The sequence below is a fragment of the Rousettus aegyptiacus genome, unplaced genomic scaffold (assembly GCF_014176215.1).
Source record: "Rousettus aegyptiacus isolate mRouAeg1 unplaced genomic scaffold, mRouAeg1.p scaffold_m13_p_2, whole genome shotgun sequence".
Lineage (NCBI taxonomy): Eukaryota > Metazoa > Chordata > Mammalia > Chiroptera > Pteropodidae > Rousettus > Rousettus aegyptiacus.
In genome coordinates this window covers 99,732,948-99,754,068 of record NW_023416295.1, presented here as the reverse complement: position 1 = coordinate 99,754,068, position 21,121 = coordinate 99,732,948, and the positions used below count along the sequence as shown (strand labels likewise).

Sequence of the window (21,121 nt, the reverse complement as noted above, 5' to 3'; positions counted from 1 at the left end):
AGGGGAAAAAAAGCCTTAACACTAAGATATTAACAAAGATTTTTTTTTAAATTATATTCATTTATTCATTCATGTATTCATTCATTGAATATTCACTTTTGGAGCATTTACCCACTCGCAGGTACTGTGTTAGGCACAGAGTTGTGCAAATTTCTTTTCAGTTATCCAAACTCCCATGACAGCATGTATTAATTTTATGATCAAAAATAAGTTTTCTAAATGTAATATAGTTGTGATTGTTATTTTTCTACGTCAACTTGACTGAGCCACAAGGTGCCTGCATATTTGGTCACACATTATTCTGGATATTTCTGTGAGAAAGTTTTTGAATGAGATTATTACTCGAATCTGTAGACAGAGTAAAGCAGATTGTACTCCCTCACGTTTGTGGGCCTCGTATAGTCAGTTGAAGGCAATTAACTCTGTTATCATTTCTCTCTAGCTCCTTCATTATTTTTTGTGCCTATTTTGGTGAAGCCCTTTTCCAGTTTGCATGTTCACAATCAGGCTTATTAGGCTAGTTAAAAATAAATCAGTTGGCTCTGAGTGACAACTAAGGGAGTCTCCTATGAGTTAAATTCTAATACTTCAGTACTCAAGCAGAACTCAACATCCATTTTTTTCCTCTCAGAAGTCGATCTGCTTATATCCAAGCTTTACTGTACAGGCAATTGAGATGACAAGATAAATGACTTCTGAATATTTGAAAAAAATGAAGTGCTAATGAAATGTTGAGTGACATACCTAAATATATATTCCTTGGTACACATGATATATTTCATACACACAAAATATTAGTCTTCTTCAATATAAAAGGGAATGTAAAAATCTGGATTTTATTATTGCAAAATTACTTTTTAAAGAAAATTATATACTAAAATCTTCCCCCAATTTTTCAGTTATGTAACTCATTCATATTTATTAAATTCACTATTTGCCTTTTCTCTGATTCAAATTTAACATTGAAATTTAGTGATTTACTTTTCAAAGGTCAAAATATTTTAATTGCTTTTAGAATATGGTGATCTTAGCTCAATCGAGTAGTATTAATTTTATCTCTCTTTGCAATGAACTTAATAACCCTTTAGCCTGTGGGTGCAGAAAGTAGTTCAGAGCTTTTGAAGATTTATAACCAGAACCCCTTTAAGTCCCAGGGATGACCCGAATAGGGTGATGAAAGCTCTCTGAGCACCTTGGCCATTTGACAGTGAAGCAGCCATTGTATGATGACCCAGAGCAGAAGTACAGCCTCGCTCTAGTTCTATAAAGGTCGTACTGGGGTCAAATCACTTAAAGCCACAGGGTTCTTTTTTGTTTTGTTTTGATTTGTTTTCTTTTGTTTTTATTCTATCAACAATGTAAAAGCAAAACATTGCTTCAGAGAAAGAAATGTTCACTCTGTCACAGCTAATTTCTGTTTCTGGTGCTCTGAACCACACTTTCCCACACTGACCTTCTATTTCGTCTTCACTCTGTCCTATTTCCTCAATGTAACATCTCCTATTCTTAAAAAAATGAATAAACAAAAACAAAAACTAGCTTAGTGTTACTAACTTAGGATCACATTATACTGTTACGGGCTAAATTGTTTACCCAAAAAATTCATATGATGAAGTTTTAACTCCCACAATGTCAGAGGAATGGGACTATATTTGGGGATAGAGCCTTTAAAAAGTAATTATGGTAAAATGAGGTCATGTGGCTGGGCCTTAATCAATATAACTGGTGTCCTCATAAGAAGGGGAGTTTACAACATTGACATGTGAGTGCACACAAGGAAAGACCATGTGAGGACATAATAAGAAGGTGACTGTAAACCAAGCAAAGAGACCTCAGAAGAAAACAAATCTGTCAAAATCTTAATCTTGAACTTCTGGCCTCCAGAACTGTGGGAAAATAAAGTTTTGTTGAACCCAGCCAGCCTATGGTACTTTTTTATGGCAGTCTTAGTGAATTAATACATATAGTTAACCATTTGCAAAGCATTTGATTTCTCTATAATGGTAAGGACTATTTCTACTTTGAAGAGTTTTTTGGAGAACTAAGCAAATCATATAAAGTTCCCAATTTTCTTACATATTACATTAAATATTATATAAGTGAGACTCCATGTTCCTGCCCTGTGCTATAAAAATATAAAATTTTTAATTATCTCCATTTTAAACATAATCTTTGACCATGGATTTCTAGTATTTTGTACATATTCTATAATTTTGTTTTTCCTTTGACAATTGAACCACAGTTCACTGGCTTATGATCAATAAATGTTCAATTAAGGATAAATTTCCCAGTTTTTGGCATTCTGATGATTTCTATCTTTTTCTAAATTAAATTAAGTTTATAAGATTAAATTACTTGATATTAAAATCACCACTCTTATGTGTTTTTATATTCCATGTATTTTAATAAAATAAATGCATAAGTGCACTAAAATTCAAATTATTGCATAAACCATTGTTATAAAGTTTAAAATGGAAGATGCTGTCAGAACAGAACTATCAACTGGGAGGCGACTCTACTAAGCTGAGAACACCAATTTATCATTTCATATCCAAAGTTCCAAACTTTGCCTGGAAATGACAGAGGTCAAATGTATAGACTATCCAAATGTGGTGTATATGCAAGTAATGACACTTTGTTGGTTGAGTGTTGTGTTATCAACAAACAATAGTTATTATTGTTGTTGCTGTTGTTATTATTATTATAATATGTTGTGTTGTTATATAAAACTACTCTAATCATGTCATATACTGAAATAGACTGCCAGGCCCTACAGACCTCCTACAAACATTTGTTGAGCACAGGAGTAGGCAGTCATGATATAAAGATGAGCAAGATTGAACTCCTTGAGTTGTTCACGCTCTAAAAGACAAGTTGCATAAGTGAGCAGATCAGCCCCAGTGCAGAGAAGCAAATGAGACAGCGTAGGTGTATCTGATATGCTTGACCATCATGTAGTTACCTGTCTCTTGTGGAGAAGGGTCACAAGAATAGAATCAGGGGCAGCATTGAGAAGGATCTCAAAACCTAAACGGAGCAAAAATTATTTACTGTTTCTCTTGCATTGCAGTGCTGGCCCCAAAATACAGTCTTCAGTGAATACTTGTTCTGTAATCAGTTAGCAGGTTTGTTTTCTTCTGAGGCCTCTCTACTTGGCTTACAGATGGTCGCATATGTCTGTGTTATACTCTCCTCTTCCTATTAGGAATTTGCATTGGATTAGGGCCTAACCACATGACCTGATTTTTCCTTACTAACCTCTCTAAAAGCCCTATCTCCAAATATAGTCTCATTCTTCTGAGGTACTGGTGGTTAGAACTTCACCATATGAATTTTGGGGGAACATAATTCAGCCCATAACATTATGACATGATCCAAACTTAGTGAGTCCAAACTCACTTTCATTCTTCTCTTGGTCGCTGCTCATCAATATTTTTTAAATAATTCTTTTAATAACTTTTTCATGTACAAAAAGCTTTCATATACATTTTTCTTATTCTCAAAACATTGAGTATGAGACACACGTTGTGTTATTATATTTCAGGTGAGAAAACCAAAACTTAGAATTGCTACATTGTTTGATAAAGTTTATGTAGCTAGTAAGTGGTTGTCTTGATACAGTTAAGGCTGCTGTAACAAAATACCATAGACTGAGTGACCAATAAACAACAGGATTTTATTTCTCACAGTTCTAGAGGCTAGAAGGCCAAGATCAAGGAGCCAGCATATTTGGTGGCTAGTGAGAGCCTGCCCCGTGGGTCATAGCTGGTTGTTTTTTCACTATAACCTCGCATGGCAGAAGGGACAAGGGAGCTCTCCAGAGCCTCTTTTATAAGGGCACTAATCCCGCCCATGAAGGTTCCACCCGCAGTTTTTGATAATTTTTCAAAGGCCCCACTTGCTAATTCCATCACTTAGAAGGTTAGGTCTCAACATATGAATTTGGGGGTGACAAAAACAGTCTATAGCACAGGTTACTACTCATATCTGTCCTCCTTCCAGAAGGTCACCAGAGTCTAGTCTAGGGTTCTTTTCTACTGTACCATTATGCTCTGAGTTATTGTTAAATAACTCTCCTTTATAAAATATAGAGCTATAATGCCCACCACAACGGTCACCCCTCTATCAGATTATTCAGACTTCCTAAGCAATTCACATTAATCCTAGGCTCATACAATAGGATGATAAGGGGAATCTTAAAACCCATCTAGTTCAACTCTCCACAGTTGACTAATAAAGAAACCAAGGCCAGAGAATAAATAACATGCCCAAGTACACACAAGAAATAGCTGGAGAGCTGGGACCACAAACCAGTGTTCATTCCTCTGCTAATAATTTAGTAACTATCAACTAGATATTTGATGAGCAATACATGTGGCAATTTAGAGGGACAATTCCACAGCCAAAGACTCTGGATTGGCATGTGTGTTCCACTATACACACTTACATAACCCTCATTTCTCTTCTGTAAAAGGAGAGTTAATAATGCTAACTCATAGTTAAATGAGATTATACCAATGAAGGACTTTGAGTTACACTTAACATAGTAAGTACATCGATGAGGGGAAGATGACATGTTTATCTTTATTACATATTATGTAGGTACTATAGTAAATACTATGTTCATTTCAGTGATGGAAATGTTGGTTTGCCAGACCCAATGCATGATTTTGCAATAGAGTTTCAAAGACCACAAAGATTGCCTTCAGCAGCAGCATTGGGGTTACTATTCCAAGTATGGTAAATTTAAATATAGAAAATTTCTAAAGTCAGTGAAATGCTAGATGTTTAAATCAGAGCGGCCCACCAGCCAAGTCAATATCACTTCTGAATGGATTTTGGTCATTAAAACTTTTCTCAATAATATCCATAGACTACTAAATCTAAATATTCTTAACAGAGAGAGATAAACATACTGAATTTCTATGTAAACTCCACTCAGTCCTTACCATTTCTAATATTTAGTGCTAGATACATTTTTGTTACACCCACACATTTAGTACCCTTTTCTCTTGGTAAAAGTGTCTTCATTTCTGATGCTGCCAGAGGAAACAAAGCAATTTTATTTTTAAACGACCATTGTTTTTAGTTCCTTTGTCCACAAAACCATAATGAGATAGATACAGAGTATCCAATTTTAGATTTTGTATGCTACCAGAATATTTTCTTTCAGGAAAGAAAAAATGAGAGGAAATTACTGTACAAATAATCATGTCCCTCTCTTGACAGTGCAGTAACCACTATCCTTTGTCACTCCCAAGACTTTGTCATAGAAACAACCATATCTGAGATGGCCGCTAAAGAAACTACACATTTCCCCTGACCTTCCCAGATGGAAAAATATGGTTTGAATGAGATAAAAAGGCAAGAAGAATTTGCTCAAGTATCATAGTCTTTATAATCTAGTTACAATTATTCTTTTTCTGAATGCAGAAATTTAGCACAAGAGATCAAAAAAGCTTTCTGAGAATTTTATAGACAGAGAAATCTCTGGCAGTGAATAAGTTCAGCCAAGCCAGAGTCCAGTGTTTTAGCATAGAGGCAGTAAAGGTGGGGAACCTCAATTTAAGCTCAGTTATTAAGCTATTCCAGACTCTTGGCCATGGGTACAGATTGTACCACAACTTCCTGGGGTTTGTTGTTGTTGTGTGTTTAATTTATTTTTCAATTATAGTGGACATCTGTTTTGTTTTGACTTGTATATACCACTGCTGCAATGTCTTATTAATTGCAGAAAGAGATGTTTTTTAATTACGTACGCATATATATTTTTAAATTATTTATATGATTAGAAGACATGAATAATTCCTTGTTTTTTCCCCCCTTTGGGTAAAAAATACATTAAAATATTTTTAAAATAAAATTAAGGGGAGGAAATCATTAGCAAACAGAAATACATTCACCCCTCCCCGCCCCCCCCACCCAACCACCCACACATACCACCACCACCTTTTTTTAAGCTGGTAGAGTGAGCTTCTCCTCTCCATGGGCCTCTAGAATATAAACATGCTCACACATACACAACAGTCTTTCAAACACACATAATATCTCTGTTGATTCTTATGCCAATTCTTAGAGGGAGGGAGAAATATATAAGAAAGAAACGTTTATGAGACATGGGCTCAGCTCCAGGTGTGCTCTCATTCATCTTCTCAACTGCCCTTTGAAGGAGGCACCAGCAGCCCCTTTTAGACACAGAAACTGAGAGAGATCAAATGACTCCCTCCAGGTGAGTGTGGAGTGAGCACTGGAGGAGGGTCTGTCAAACTGTTTTCACTGCACCACCGAATTAAGACCCGTCCAATTTAGACATTCCCACATCACCACCCCGGTTCTGGGAACGACCACACTTTAAGCTTATTTCTTAATTGCAATAAGATAAATATTTCGGAGAGAAAAAGAAGAAAAGTGAGGATGGGAGGGAAAAGGAAGGAAAACAAGAAAAGAGGAGGGGAGGTTTGAGGAGAGGAGAATCTGGGAAGAGAACCTCTGACCTTCTAATGATGCAGGTTTGGGAAGGCTGCCAAGCTGCTCAAGGAGCCATGAAGAAAATAAGTTCTATCCCTTCACAACAATTTCCTCCAAAAAGAAAGAAAAAAAGAAGTGCCATGAACAGCTTTCTTTTCCCAGAAGGCTTGAGTGTTTTTTCCTCAGGTCAGTGCCCATATATAACTGATCATATTTGTATTTTTGTTTGGGCCCTCAGCAAGCTTAGAATTACACTTACAGTTCAATTTTATTAACTCTGGAGGATTCTCTGATCTAAATATTTATTCTAGCTTTTTACCTGGACTTACCTTTTTATACTTATATATTCTCAAGTACCAATTTTTAACTATTTTATATTAGCTTATAAATGATATATGCTTGTAGACAAACCCAATTCCTATGAAACCAATAGGTAAAGTAATTAATTATTTCATGTATTTGATCACTTTCTCTAGTACCTGATATAGTTGTTAGTGCATATTAATATGTTATATATGTTGTGCATATGAATTTGCATTGACTATGTAATATACCTACTTTGCATTATGCGTTTTAGTAATTGTATTCAAGGTTTTTTTTTATTATTATTCAGTCAACAAATATTTATCAAGTTCCCAGTATATGCCAGGCACTGAGATATGTGTTCGGGTCCCAATGGAAGCAACACACACATAGTCTCTGCTTTCAGGAACATACTGCAATTGTCATACAAATAATACGCAGTAAAAAATACAAGGAAGGAGATGTAGAGACTAGTACAGGTGCCCATAACAGGTGGGCTTGAGTTTATCCCAATGGTGGCCAGGATTACCCCAGGCATGTGACATTTTAACTGAGATCCTTAGGCATTAACTAAGAGAAGAGGGGAGTAGAGCAAGATTAGAGTTGGGAGCACTTCAAGGAGAGGGAAAAATATGTACCAGGCTCTAGGATAGAAAGAAAACCTTTCCACTCTGTCATAATCTGAAGAAGGCCAGCGCATCTAGAGCTGGGACAGGGAGGGAAGTTTTTCTTGCAATAGAGAGACAAACCAAGTTACAGATTTTGGTCTTGGTCCTAAGAACAATGACGAAGATATTAAATGACTTGCTCGAAGTCATCCAGCCAGTGAATGAAGAAGTATACAACAAATATTAATAAAGCAAAATTGAAACAGCTTATGCTAATGGGAAGCCTGAATAATTATTATAATCATTATGTTAAAGATTTCACATATAGGGCATTATCAGAATCTCACAAAAATCTTGTTAAATATATATTACTAAATTTACTGTTACATACCTCAGTTCACAGATGAAAAACTGAAGCTTTATAGTTATTAAATGATTTTCTTGCAATTATCGTCAGAAAAGTGGCATAATTAGAACTACAAATCAGGACTATTGAATCAACTCTTGTGTTCACTCCATGAAGCATGCGCTACATGGCGCTTAGCTGATCTTTTAAATTCAGCCTTAAGACTGGGTACCAAGGAACAAATTAGAAGATGTAAATATTTCTGTAAAACTAGACTTGCACTCCATTCCTGAGGCATATATTTGACAGTGGAATAGAATATGAGACAGATTTTGTGAATTATTTTAATAAATTAGAAGTTATTATCTAGATTATTATGTAAATGCATGATCAATGCATGATTTTTTTTTTTGCAAAAGAAAGAAAACAAAATATCTTTCACCATCGAAAGGTAATTTGAAATTTGTTACACTTAAGGTGTTAAAAAATCTAGGTGAAACTTAGCTTTACACATTTAGATTTTTAAAAGGCTATCACTCTTGGGTAGAATTGAATGTTGTTATTTCTATCCCCAATGATAACAATGTTCTCTGCTGTTGAATTGTCCTTATCCCCTTTCCCCCCCAAAAAAGTAGCTTTAAGCAACATGAAGAAATAGACATGGGTTTTATCAAAATGATACTCTTGACATGAAAAGATAAGGGAATCTCATGAGAAAAAAAGGAACAATAAAAGAGAGAGAAGTATCCCCTGAAAGACCTTTGGCTCCAGGCGCTGAGCGATCGCACCAGCTTCAAGAGTTCTTAAATCGCCGTCAGGTGTGCTACCATCAGCAGGACCCAGATTCCCACCTGGGAGACCTCTTCCTTCTTGACACATCCCACCACCAGCATTTGTTGAGCATCTCTGGGGTATCAGAGAATATGGGCATGACCTGGGAAGTGGTCTCTATCTTTCTGGATACTAGAATTCATTTAAACTCTCTGTCACATCATAATCTCTCTCCTCCCATGACTATTTTATCCTCTACTTTGCATCTTTTCCTTACCTTACACCTCTGCTAACTAATACTCTTGGCTGATCATCACTTTGGTTCATTCACAACCTCTCTAGACCTCTATGGCCCTGTGGCCTCAGTTTATCTGAGTTCTCTCCTCAGGAGTTTTTGGTATTGGCCCCTTCTTTTCATATTCCTCTGCTATATTCCTCAGTTTATATTCATGGAGGAAAGCTGATTAGCCTAGTGAATAATCCTTGTTCCAATTTTTTTTTTGGGGGGGGGGGGAGTGGTTTGTTTGTTTTTTAAGGTGATTGCAAAGACCTTTTCAGCTTACAATCCCTTATTTATTTTTCACTCCTACAGCACCTGGTCTTCCTAGGTGGTCTCCCATCCAAGTACTAACCAGGCCCAACCCTGCTTAGCTTCTGAGATTAGACGAGATTGGGCTTATTCAGGGCGGTATGGCTATATACCATTGTTCCAATTTTGACACAGGTGTTTTTACCAGGCCCCTTGGCTCCTGGCCAGGCTATGGATTTGCCACTTTAGTTCAGGCTATTGCCACTCCCCAGCACCTGTAACCGAGGGAAATAGCACAGTATAACATGGCACAGACCCTGAGGGAAAGCTCTGACCTGATATCTGGGTTCACATTCTAGCTATGCCATTTACCACCTGTGGCAATTTGAGCAAATTCCTAATGCCTCCTCTGTAAAAGGATGGTGAGGGTAACACTTATCTTACTGGATTGTTGTGAGGATTAAACAAAGTAACACATGAAAAGAATTTAGCACTGTATTTAGGACCTAGTAAAGGCTTCATAAAGTATCATCTATTACTATCTATGCCTGACCTTCAGCAGGTGGTCATGCAATTGTCCTTGACTAAGAATTGTAGACCCAGAAGAACCCACCAATGACCTGTTCATTCACAAGTGTGCGATTTCTTCAACTTCAGCTATGCCTGTCCAAGTTCATTAACAGGTCTTTTTCAATAGGAAGGATATTGAGAGGATTTTGGCTTATTTTTCTCTCAATTATTTTTACGTGGCCAGTTTAAATCTGCAAAATTAACATACACAAATGTGGGCAACCTCTGGAATAGGCTGTCAAAAGTTTCCTTCTTCATTTGAGTATTCTATGAAATATTAATGGTTGAGTTTAGACAAGTTTTTTGGTTGCTTAGGCATGTGTGTGTGCGTGTATTGTGTGTATGTGTTTTAATAAAAACTGCTTAATTATTACATGACCTATTAAGATCTGAAGGAATTATCTGGTAGACTGGGAAATAATCTTATTTAAATCTGGTTCAATCAGGCCAAATTAGTCATAGAAGAAGAACCGACTATATTTTTATTTGAAACAGCAACTGTCACTGTTATGTAATAATATAGAAATGGATTTAGTCCAAGACAGGGTAGTCTCTGTCCCCATCTGAACTGGGCAAGGTATGAAATAGCCTATTACAGCAGCCTAACCTTGAGACGACATAAAGTCATTACATCCAAGTCCAGGGAACACCATTGACACTAAGTTCTAGAACACCATGACAAAGCCCTTCTACTATCTAGACCTTTCAGAAAATCTCACTAGGGAAAGGAGAAGGATGGAGGAAGTTTCTAAATTCTCAGATTGATATTTGTCCAGAGCATAGCTCTCTGACATTAACATATGACCCTGAAAATCATAAATTAGCTGATGATAATTCCCATTGTCAATTATTCCGATAGCGCAGAACTTGAGCTCTTCACCATGTATGAGTGGTCCTGCCTCCCTCTCTGGCTTCATCTCACTCCAGTACCCTTGTGCTGTCCTAGTTCAATACACTTCAGGCGCTCCGCCTCCTTTCTGTTACCAGCACATGCCAAGGTCTTTCCCAGCTCAGGGGCCCAGTCCCACATGACCCTCTCCCTCACCATCTTCCTGAGATTGCTCCTGCACGTCCAATTCATTGTTTCTAATCTTAGCACCTTATGTGTTTCTTACATGGACATACCGTGATTTGGAATTATTTTCTTTATAAGCTCATTTGAATTCTTTGATTTCTGACTCTAGACTAAAGACTTCATGAAAACAGGAATCATCTGTATTTTATTTACTATTAGGGCTCCACCATTTAGCCCAATGTCTGGCTCACAGGAGGTACTTAATAAATATTTGTTAAATGAATTAAGGGAAAGCCAAAGGCAATTTACTTACTACCGAGGAATAAACAGATGTCTTGTTCCTTAAATGCAGATGGATGAACAAAAGGTGAGAGAAAATATAATAGCTAAATATAGAACAGGTCTGCACAAAAATCTACATGCAAATGTTTATTGTAGCTTTATTTATAGTTGCCAAAAACTGGAAACAACCAATAGGTCTTTTAGTAGGTATAAATAAATAATAAATAAATAAACTGAAGTACATCCATAAATGGGATATAATTAATCGATGAAAAGAAATGAACTATCAAGCCACAAAAAGGCATGGAAGAATTTAAATTATACATTGTTAAGTTAAAGAACCAGCCTGGAAAGACTATATAATGTATGATTCTAATGTATTAATTTCCTAGGGCTATGGTAACAAATTAACGCAGACTGGGTGGCTTAAAAGAAAAAAAAAAAATTTCTCTCAGAGTTCTAGATCCTAGAATCCAAAATTAAGGTATTGACAGAGCCTTTTTCTCTCAAGGGTCAAGAGGAGAGTCTGTTCCCTGACTTTCTCTTAGCTTCTGCTGTTGTTGGCAGTCTTGCCACTCTCTGGCTTACAGCTGCGTAGCTTGTCTCTGTCTTAATCACACGGTGTTCTCCCTGTGTTTGTGTCCAAATTTCCCCCTTCTTAAAAGGACACCAGTCGTATTGGATTAAGGGACCACCATATTTTGGGATGACCCCAACTCAGCTAACGATGTCTGCCATGACTCCCTCCCCAAATAAGGTCTCATTCCGAGGTACCAGAGGTTAGAAAAACATACCTTTTTGGAGAACACAATTCAACTTGGAATATCAACCATATAACATTTTTGAAAAGGCAAAAACTATACAGTAAGTAAAAAAGATGAGTAGTTGCTAGAGGAATGAGGATAGGAAGGGGAGAGTGAATACATTAAGGCAGTATCATATTTTATATGATACTGTAATAGTGAATACAGAGCGATATGCATTTGCTAAAACCCATAGAACTGTTAAATGCAATGAATCGATGCTAATGTAAACTATGTAATTTAGTTAATAATAATATATCAATAGGGGATTATGAATTGTAACAAATGTACCACACTAAGACAAGATGTTTATAATAGGGGAAATTGAGGGAGAGGGGTAGGTATATGGGAACTCTTGGTACTTTCTGTTCAACTTTTCTGTAAATCTAAAACTGTTCTAAAAAAATAAAGTCAATTTATTAAACAAATACAACAAGTTACAGTTCGGATTTGGTTTCTTCAAGGGTCAATTGTATATGCTTCTTGTCTTTCTGCATTTTATGAGAAGTTTCTAAAAGTGATCAGCCTAAAACAAACTAGCTGCAGACCTCTGCAGTTTTAAGAAAGCCATTCATCCATAAAGTGTTCTTACTTCTTGGATGAAACTTTTTTTCACTTGGCAGTTATCATGACTACAAACCTCAGTGTTCCAATTACTCTGTGGAAAACTGATTGAGAGCAGGCAAACTCTGTCCCAGAAACCAATTTTGTATTTTAGGCCTCTTCAACTAAAGATGCTAATTTTCTTTGGTCTTGGCAGGTTTTGCATCATAGTAAAAATGAGTACAGGACAAAGAGTCAGAGATAGCATGAGTATACAATCTGCTGTACAGACTAGAAAATTTTGGAAAGTAAAGGGGGACCTCTTAATAATTATGCCAGAATAACTGGTATAAACTGGACAGTCCCATGTAGAACAGGGCATGTCACCCCATTAACCAAAAGGCCTGTCTTGCAGTCTCAGCTCTGCTACTTATTGACCTTGGCCATGTCATTTATGAAGCCCCATATGGACAGTGGAAACCTGGAGGCAGAGATCTTGCTCGGGAACACCAGGGGTTACTCAGCTTTTTTTCCCCTTCCCTGTTACAGATAAAGATAAAGCTCATTAGGTTCAATGACAAGAATACTCAGACGTTTGTAACATTCTCTCACAAAAGATTACATAAAGAATTAGTCTAAGTTCTTCCAGAAAGGTGAACTTACAAATTCTGGCAAAACCATACTTGGTACAGTTGCTATTTGGTAACAGTATGTCCCTGTAGGGATGGGGGAGGGAGGCAACTGATCTTACATGTATTTGTTCTTCGCCTCAATTCTTATTCAATTTCATGTCCTTGATGTACTGGTCTGAATAGCGGCCCCCTTCCAAAGTCAACGTCCACCACAATTTCAGACTGTGACCTTATTTGGAAATAGAACCTTTGTAATCAAGATAAGATGAGGCCAAATTGGGATAAGGTGGGCCCTAAACCTAATATCACGAGTCTCTTTATAAGAGCCACACACACAGGAGAGAAGGCCATGTAAAAATGGAGGCAAAGGTTGGAATGATTGCATCTACAAGCCAAGGAATATCAAGGAATGTTGACAACCACTGAGGAGAGTGGCATGCAAAGGATTCTCCTCAGAATGTGCCCAGAAAGCCACCCCTTCCAATATCTAAATTTCAAACTTCTGGCCTCCAGAACTGTAAGAGAATAAATTTCTGCTATTTTTAAGCCTCCCAGTATGTGGTAATCTCTTACAGCAGCCCTAGCAAACTAATACCCTTGGCTAAATAAATTTGTTCTCATCTCATCAGGTTCTAACCTACCTGAAATATTGCATCCCCTCTCCACATCCCCCAAATCTAGGCACCAAGATTTTCGTCCTTTTTCATCTTTCTGCTGTAGACCAGATCTTCGTCATATCTTCTCTGGACGATGGTAGTGTTCTTACTTCTCTACTACCACTCTTAACTCCTTCTCATTCTTTATGCAGAAGAGCAACTTTTCTAAAAACTAAATTTAATCAAATTTCTTCCTGCTTAAGGCTAAAATAAATAGCTCTCAGCACCTACAGAAAAAAAAAAACACGTCAAATTATTTTGTATGATATACGAGACTTTTTATAATATGGCCCCTGCCTACCTTTTGTATTAGTCAGGTTTCTTACTGTAGGAGAATGACTGTACAAATAAGAAAAGGACAACTAGAATGGACCCTATGACATCAGATTTAAATAGGAGATATCATAATTTCTCACATAGGTAGATAGAAATACATAATGTTAAAAGATATAGGGTGTAGTACATATAAACTCTCACACACACATGAGTGTGTGCATACATACATATGTTTCCCAGCTCTATGCACTAAGAGGGCCGAGACTTAATAACTCTCAGTAACAATGAACACTCCTAGCGCTCAGATATTGATTTCTAAATTCTTTTTCTATGAAAAGAAATGAGTTTATTAGAGGAACTGCTCCAGAGTTAGAGCAGTACATGTACAAACTGAGTCGAGAACATCATTTTGCATAAGAAAGTAAAAAAAAAAAAAAAAGTGCTTAGAGAATAATGGGGAAGTGTCAACTCTAATTGAAAAAAAAATGATGGTGGCATGTCAAAAAGACACAGGAGCCAGACTGAAGAAGACCCCACTGGCTAAATCTGGAATAATTTAAGCAAAAATAAATAATGATTGTAATAATGGATTATAATAAAAAAAGCTCTATTTTATAGTAAAATGCAAATAATAAATCTAGAAGGAATGATAGAAATTGGGAAATCATCATGTGGTAACTAGTGTATCAGGATAATAATTGATTTAATCACAAATCATCAGTGGAAGCTAAAACTAAGGGTTGAGAGGTTGATGATATTCACACAGTCTCAAAGTATCTCTCTGTGATACATTGTTAAATGTAAAGGGGAATGTGGTAACTTTATAGTGGAGAAACCTGGCAGATACTACCTTGATGATGTGATCAAGATTATTATTACCAGTAACATGACAAATCAACATGTATTGAAAGAGTAAGAATATAGTGCAAAAGTGAAAAAAAACCTAATCTAATCATAAAGAAACATCATAGAAATCCAAATTGAAGGGGATTTGACAAACTAAATGACTTACTCTGTTCGAAATGTCTAGGTCATGAAAGCAAAGAATGCTTGAGAAATTGTCAGAGATCCTCAACATTATTGGGAGGATTAGCAAAATTCAATCAAGGTCTGTAAATTAGATTTAAAAAATTGTATCAATGAGAAAAATTCACACGTGAAGAGAGAGAGAAAGAGTAAGAAGCCAGATAAGATAAAATATTATCAAAAATGGGATAGTTGGGGGAAAGTACATAGGGATTCTTTGTGATATTCTTGTGACTTTTCTGTAAGTTTGAAATGATTGCAAAATCTAAAGTTTTAAAGAAAGGAAGTGAAAAAAATTCTCATTTGACAAGCAAAGAAACTGCAAATATGTTTGGTTCTGCCCAGGTGGTAGGAAAGGAGGCCAAGAGTAGAAACCAAAGGTGTCCCATGTTCTCTGCCACCATAGCATCCCACCTACTCAATGACCTAGTGGAGCTACATGTTGAGAAATTGCATTTACATAAAAATGTCTAGAATAGGCAAATCAAGAGAGACAGAAACAAGATTAATGACTGCCTAAGGCTGTGGTTTGGGGAGGGGATGGGAACATTAGAGAGTAAAAATTAAAGGGTACTGGATTTCTTTTGGGGTGATAAAAGTATTCTAAAATTGATTATGGAGATGGTTGCAAGCTCTGTGACTATACTAAAAACCTTCAAATTGTACACTTTAAGTAAATTGTATGGGATATAAATTATACGCTATGTGAATTACATCTTAATAAACCCATTTCCAGAAAAACAAAAACTTACAAATGGAATCAAAGGTCAGAATTTAGAGGTCTTTAATAGTATTGTGGCATGCAACTATTGTATACATGAGTAATTTCTTAAGAACGAGGAAGAATCATGCTAGTGTCAAAGAAACAGTGAACTACTGCCCCACAGAAGGTGAGTCCCATGATGGCTACTCAGCCTTTGGGAGCAGACTTGACAAGGCTAAAGAGGAAAGTGGACTTTGTTTCTATTGCAATAGGATTCAGAAAGTGCTTGGTTCCGGAATATTTTTTATTATCTTTTCCCCATCGACCTTATTTAATGCTTGATCTCCAGAAGCATTCAAATGTTAAAATCTGATTATAAAAAAGCTTTGATTTCATTTTTGCTTTATGTATTTCTGTACCATTTGACTATTGGCAAAGCAATTTGTAATTATTATTATTATTATTATTATTATTATTATTATTATTTTTAGTTTATCCAAAGTACTTTTGTACTGGACAGGTAGGAGGTAGATGTCTCAAGCTGAGATTGTACCTGGCCCTTTGTATGATGAAATTAATAGAATATCCCAATTAACTTAAATAACTCACTTAGAGACTGGCCTCTTAGGAAATGCCAGCCCTTTTTATCTGTAGATAAAGCTTCTTGTGGGATTATGTGAAATTTCTTAGTGACACTTATAGCTTCCTAAAATCCTTTCTGGACAGAGATGGGCATTGAGAAAATAAACCATTGATAGCAAGTGATAGAATAAATAGGGAATGAGTTCCATTTCATAATAGCACAGTCCTTTGGCTTGAAGGAGTTAAGTCTTCAATGGAGTCTCTGTGGCTCTTTCTTGCTATGTTTCTTACTGGATACAGAAAACAGAGGAAGGTGAAATTCCCTTCATAGAATTAACTGTCTCTGAAAGGCGAAGCTCCTTCGCAGATGCAGCATCTCAAGAGATCCTGTAAATAAGCTAAGAACAAATGTTTTAAATGAAAGCCAGTCTGGGTCTGAATCCTAGTTCCATCACTCATTAACGCTATTAATGACGTAGGCAAGTTATTTAACCTTTGTTAAGACTGTCTTCCTATTTGTATAATTGGAATAAAAATATTAACTGCTTTGTTGAGTTGTTTCATAAATCAATTAAAACAAAACACACTTATCATGCTGCTCAGCATATAGAAAGCACCCAATATGCTTTAGTTGTTATTGTTATTCCAAGAGAGAGTTCTGGTTAAAATCATATGGTGCGCGCGCGCACGCACACACACACACACACACACACACACACACACACACATCATTTGATGCTCAATGATAGAAGTGTAATCCCTCTAAACCTCAATTTCCCCATTTCAAAATGAGGATAATACATATAGTAAAAGTAAGAATTAAATAAGAAAATACATGACAGTGATTTGTAAATTATATGACTGTATTAGCCTTATTTAATATATTAGTTTTGTCATTGGTGTTATTACTGTAACTCTTGAAGCAATCATAATTGCTGTCACATATCCATTCAACATCCTCAACCCATTCTCAATTTTTAGTCTCAAGATTAAAGATCATGAAGATTATCTTTGTTTTCTAAAGCGAAAAAAAAAAACCACATGAAAGAAAATAATCATTAGGGAATGAGATGGCATATTTTACTGTTCATTTTTTAAAAGGGCAAATTCAGTTAATGGTTTCAACCTCACAATTTGTAATAATGAGTAATAGAGGAAAATCTGACAAATACATTTACGTGTATGCAGGCAGAATAAGAAACTGGATTTGGTAGTAAGAATCCTGTTGGTTTCTCTACAGGCAAAATGTAGAGATTATATGACAAAATACAGATAAGACCATAAAGAACAACATCATGAATTTGATCTCAATAGCTGAGTCCTTGGAAACAAGCACCAACTCATCCTGATGTTGCAGAGGTGACTTGTTTTCGAGAATGGAGTAAAGAATTCTCAAACTTGAGCACACATCGGAATTACGTGGCTTATTCAAATGCAAATTGCTGTACCCTACCACCTCAGAGTTTCTGAAATGGGGTTTGGGGTGGAGCCCAATAATTTGCATGTCTAACAAGCTCTGAGATGATGTTAATGCTGCTGGTCTAGGGACCATGCTTTGAAAACACCCAATCTACATAATATAGGCATTTCTGTAGTAATACTCAACTCCACAAGGATGGTTGAAAGGAAAACATAACTGTGTTTTGTTTTGTTTTGTTTTGTTTTGTTTTGTTTCATTAACTTTGCCGAGAGATAGTTGACAAAATAGAATTGTGTATATTTAAAGCATGTATTGTGATGATTTGATAAACATATACATTGTGGAATAATTATCAAGGTCAAGATAATTAAGACATCTATCACATAGTTAACTTTTGTGTGTGTGTAGTAAGAACACTTAAGATCTATACCAAGCAACATCCATACTATTGACTGTAGTCACCATGCTGTGCATTAGATACTCAGAACTCATTCTTCTTATAACTGAAAGTATGTACCCTTTCACCTATATCACCTCATTTCCCCCTCCTCCCAGCCCCTAGCAACCACCACTCCACTCTCTGTTTCTATTAATGCAGTTTTTTTTTTTTTTTTGCATTTCACATATAAGTGATATCATATAGTATTTATCTCCATCTGGTTTATTTCACTTAGCATAATGCTCCCCAGGTTCATCCATGTTGTCGCAAATGGTAGGATTTTCTTTTTTTTTTAATGTTTGGATAATATCCCAATTTTTATTTATATATATATATATTCACATTTTCTTTGTTCATTCATCAAAGGATATTAGACTGTTTCCATATCTTGGCTATTGTGAGTAATGCTGCAAAGAACATGGGTGTTTAGATATCTTTTTGAGATACTGATTTTAATTCTTTCAGATATATACCCAGGTGTGAGATTGCTGTATCATATAGTAGTTCACTTTTTAATTTTTTGAGGAACTGTCATACTGTTTTCCATAATGGCGATTCCAATTTACATTTCCACCAATCATGTATAAGGGTTTTATTTTCTTCCCATCATTTCTAACATTTGTTATTTCTTTATTTTGAAAGATAGCCATTCTATCAGTTGTAAGATGAAATCTCGTTGTGGTTTTGATTTGCCTTTCCCTGATTATTAGTGATGTTGAGCACCTTTTTAAATTCCTATTAGCCATTTGTATGTCTTTTTTAAAAAATGTCTTTTCAGTTCCTTTGCCCATTTCTTAATTATATTATTTGCTTTATTTTTGCTATTGAATTATATGAATCTTTTAATATATTTTGGACATTAATCCCTTATCAGATATATGGTTTGCAAATATAATCTCCCATTCTAAAAATCGTATCTTCAATTTATTGTCTCCTTTCCTGCGCAGAACTCTTTAGTTTGATGTAGTCCCACTCGTTCATTTTAACTTTTGTTTGTGCTTTTGGTGTCTTATCTAAGAAATCATTGCAAACCAACATAAAGAATTGTTTTCCCTGTGTTTTCTTCAGAAATTTTATACTTTCAGGTCTTACGTTTAAGGCCTTGATCCACTTCGAGTTAATTTTTGTGAGTGGTATAAAATAGGTTTCCAGTTTCATTCTTTTGCATGTGGATATCCAGATTTTATACTACCATTTATGGAAGAAACTATCCTCCCGATTATGTGCTCTTGGCACTCTTGTCAAAACTTAGTTGACTGTATGCACAGGTTTATGTCTGCACTCTATTCTGCTCCAACAGTCTATGTGCCAGTTTGTATGCCAATACCATGCTGTTTTGATTACTATAGCTTCATAATATATCTTGAAATCAGGAAACATGACGACTCCAGCTTTGCTATTTTTGTCAAGATTGCTTTGGTTATTTGGAGTCTTTTGTGATTCCATACAAATTTTAAGATAATTTTTTTCTATTTCTGAGTAAAACGGCATTGAAATTTTGATAGGCATTACATTAAATCTGTAGATATTTGGGGGTAGTATAGATGGTTTCATAATATTAACATTTCAAATCCAGGAACACAGGATATCTTTCAATTTATTTGTGTCTTCTTCCATCTCTTTCAAGAATGTCTTTTAGCTTTCAGTGTATAGGTCTTCCACCTTCTTGATTAAATTTATTCCTGAGTATTTTATTGTTTTTTTTTCTGATTTTATTGAAATATAATAGACAATAGTGATTAGAAATCTGTATAACTCATAAAGTGATCACCCCACTAAATCTAGTGCCTTTCTTCCCCTCTTACATATTTATTACAACATTGTTAATTATTTTCCTTATGTTACACTCTACATCTCCATGTCTATTTTGTAACTATCCATTTGTACTTCTTAATCCCCTTGCACTATTTCACTGTCTCCTCAACCCCCCTCTCATCTAGTAACCCTCAAAATATTCTCTGTATCTATGAATTCATTTCCATTTATGTTGTTACGGTTGTTTATTTTGTTCTTTAGATGCCACATGTATGTGAAATCATGTGATATTCATCTTTTTCTATCTGACTTATTTCATTAAATGTAGTACCCTCTAGGTCCATCAAGGCAACGCCTTTTTCTAACCCCTTCCTTTTAATCTGTGTGTATTTTTTAATCTGAAGTGAGTCTCTTGTAGGCAGCATATATAGGGGGTCTTTTTTCTTATCCATTCAGCTATTCTATCTTTTGGTTGGAACACTTGATTCTTTTCCATTTGAAGTACTTGTTGATAGGAATATAGTCATTACTCTTCTTTATTCATGTTTTTGATACATATTTTTTCTTCTTAAAGAAGTCCCTCCAACATTTCCTATACTATTGGATTGATGATGATAAATTCCTTTAGCTTATATTTATCTGTCCTTCAATTCTAAATGATAGCTTTGCTGGATAAAGTATTCTCGGTAGTAGATCCTGGGTTTTCATATGGAGTATTTTGTGCGAACCCTTTCTGTCCTGCATAATTTCTTTTGAGAAAGCAGCTGCCAGTCTTATGGGTACTCTCTCGCAGGTAACTAACTGCTTTTCTCTTGCTGCTTTTAATATTCTTTCTTTATAGTTAACCTTTGGCATTTTGATTATGATGTGTCTTGGTGTGGGCCTCTCTGGGTTCCTGTTTTTGGGGACTCTCTGAGATTCCTGGAGTTGTATGCCTATTTCTTTCACCAGGTTAGGGACGTTTTCATCATTATTTTTTCAAATAGCTCTTCGACATCTTATTTTCCTTCAGATACCCCTATGACATGGATATTTTTACATTTAATTATGTCTTAATAGTCTCCTTAACTTATTATTATAGTCTTTGCTTCTTTTTCTTGCTGTTCTGACTGAGTATCCTTAGCTTCCCCATCCTTTGTGGTTCGATCCTCCTTTTTATCCACTCTATTGGTTCCCTGTAATACACTCTTCATCTCAGATCATGTATTCTTCATTTCTGACTTGTTCCCTTTTATAATTTCCATTTTCATTTTTATTTCTAATCTCTTTGTTAAAGTTCTCATTGAGTTCATCTACCCTTCCTTTAAGTTCACTAAACATCTTTATGACCAGTGTTTTGAACTCTGCATCTGTTAGATTGCTTGACTCCATTATTCTTGGATCTGTTCTCTCCT

General features: G+C 35.7%; 1 pseudogene; it reads right to left on the bottom strand.

The window, feature by feature from the left end:
• Positions 1-9,079: 9,079 nt before the first annotated feature.
• LOC118614749 lies at positions 9,080-9,198 on the bottom strand (annotated as a pseudogene).
• Between the last annotated feature and the right edge of the window lie 11,923 nt (positions 9,199-21,121).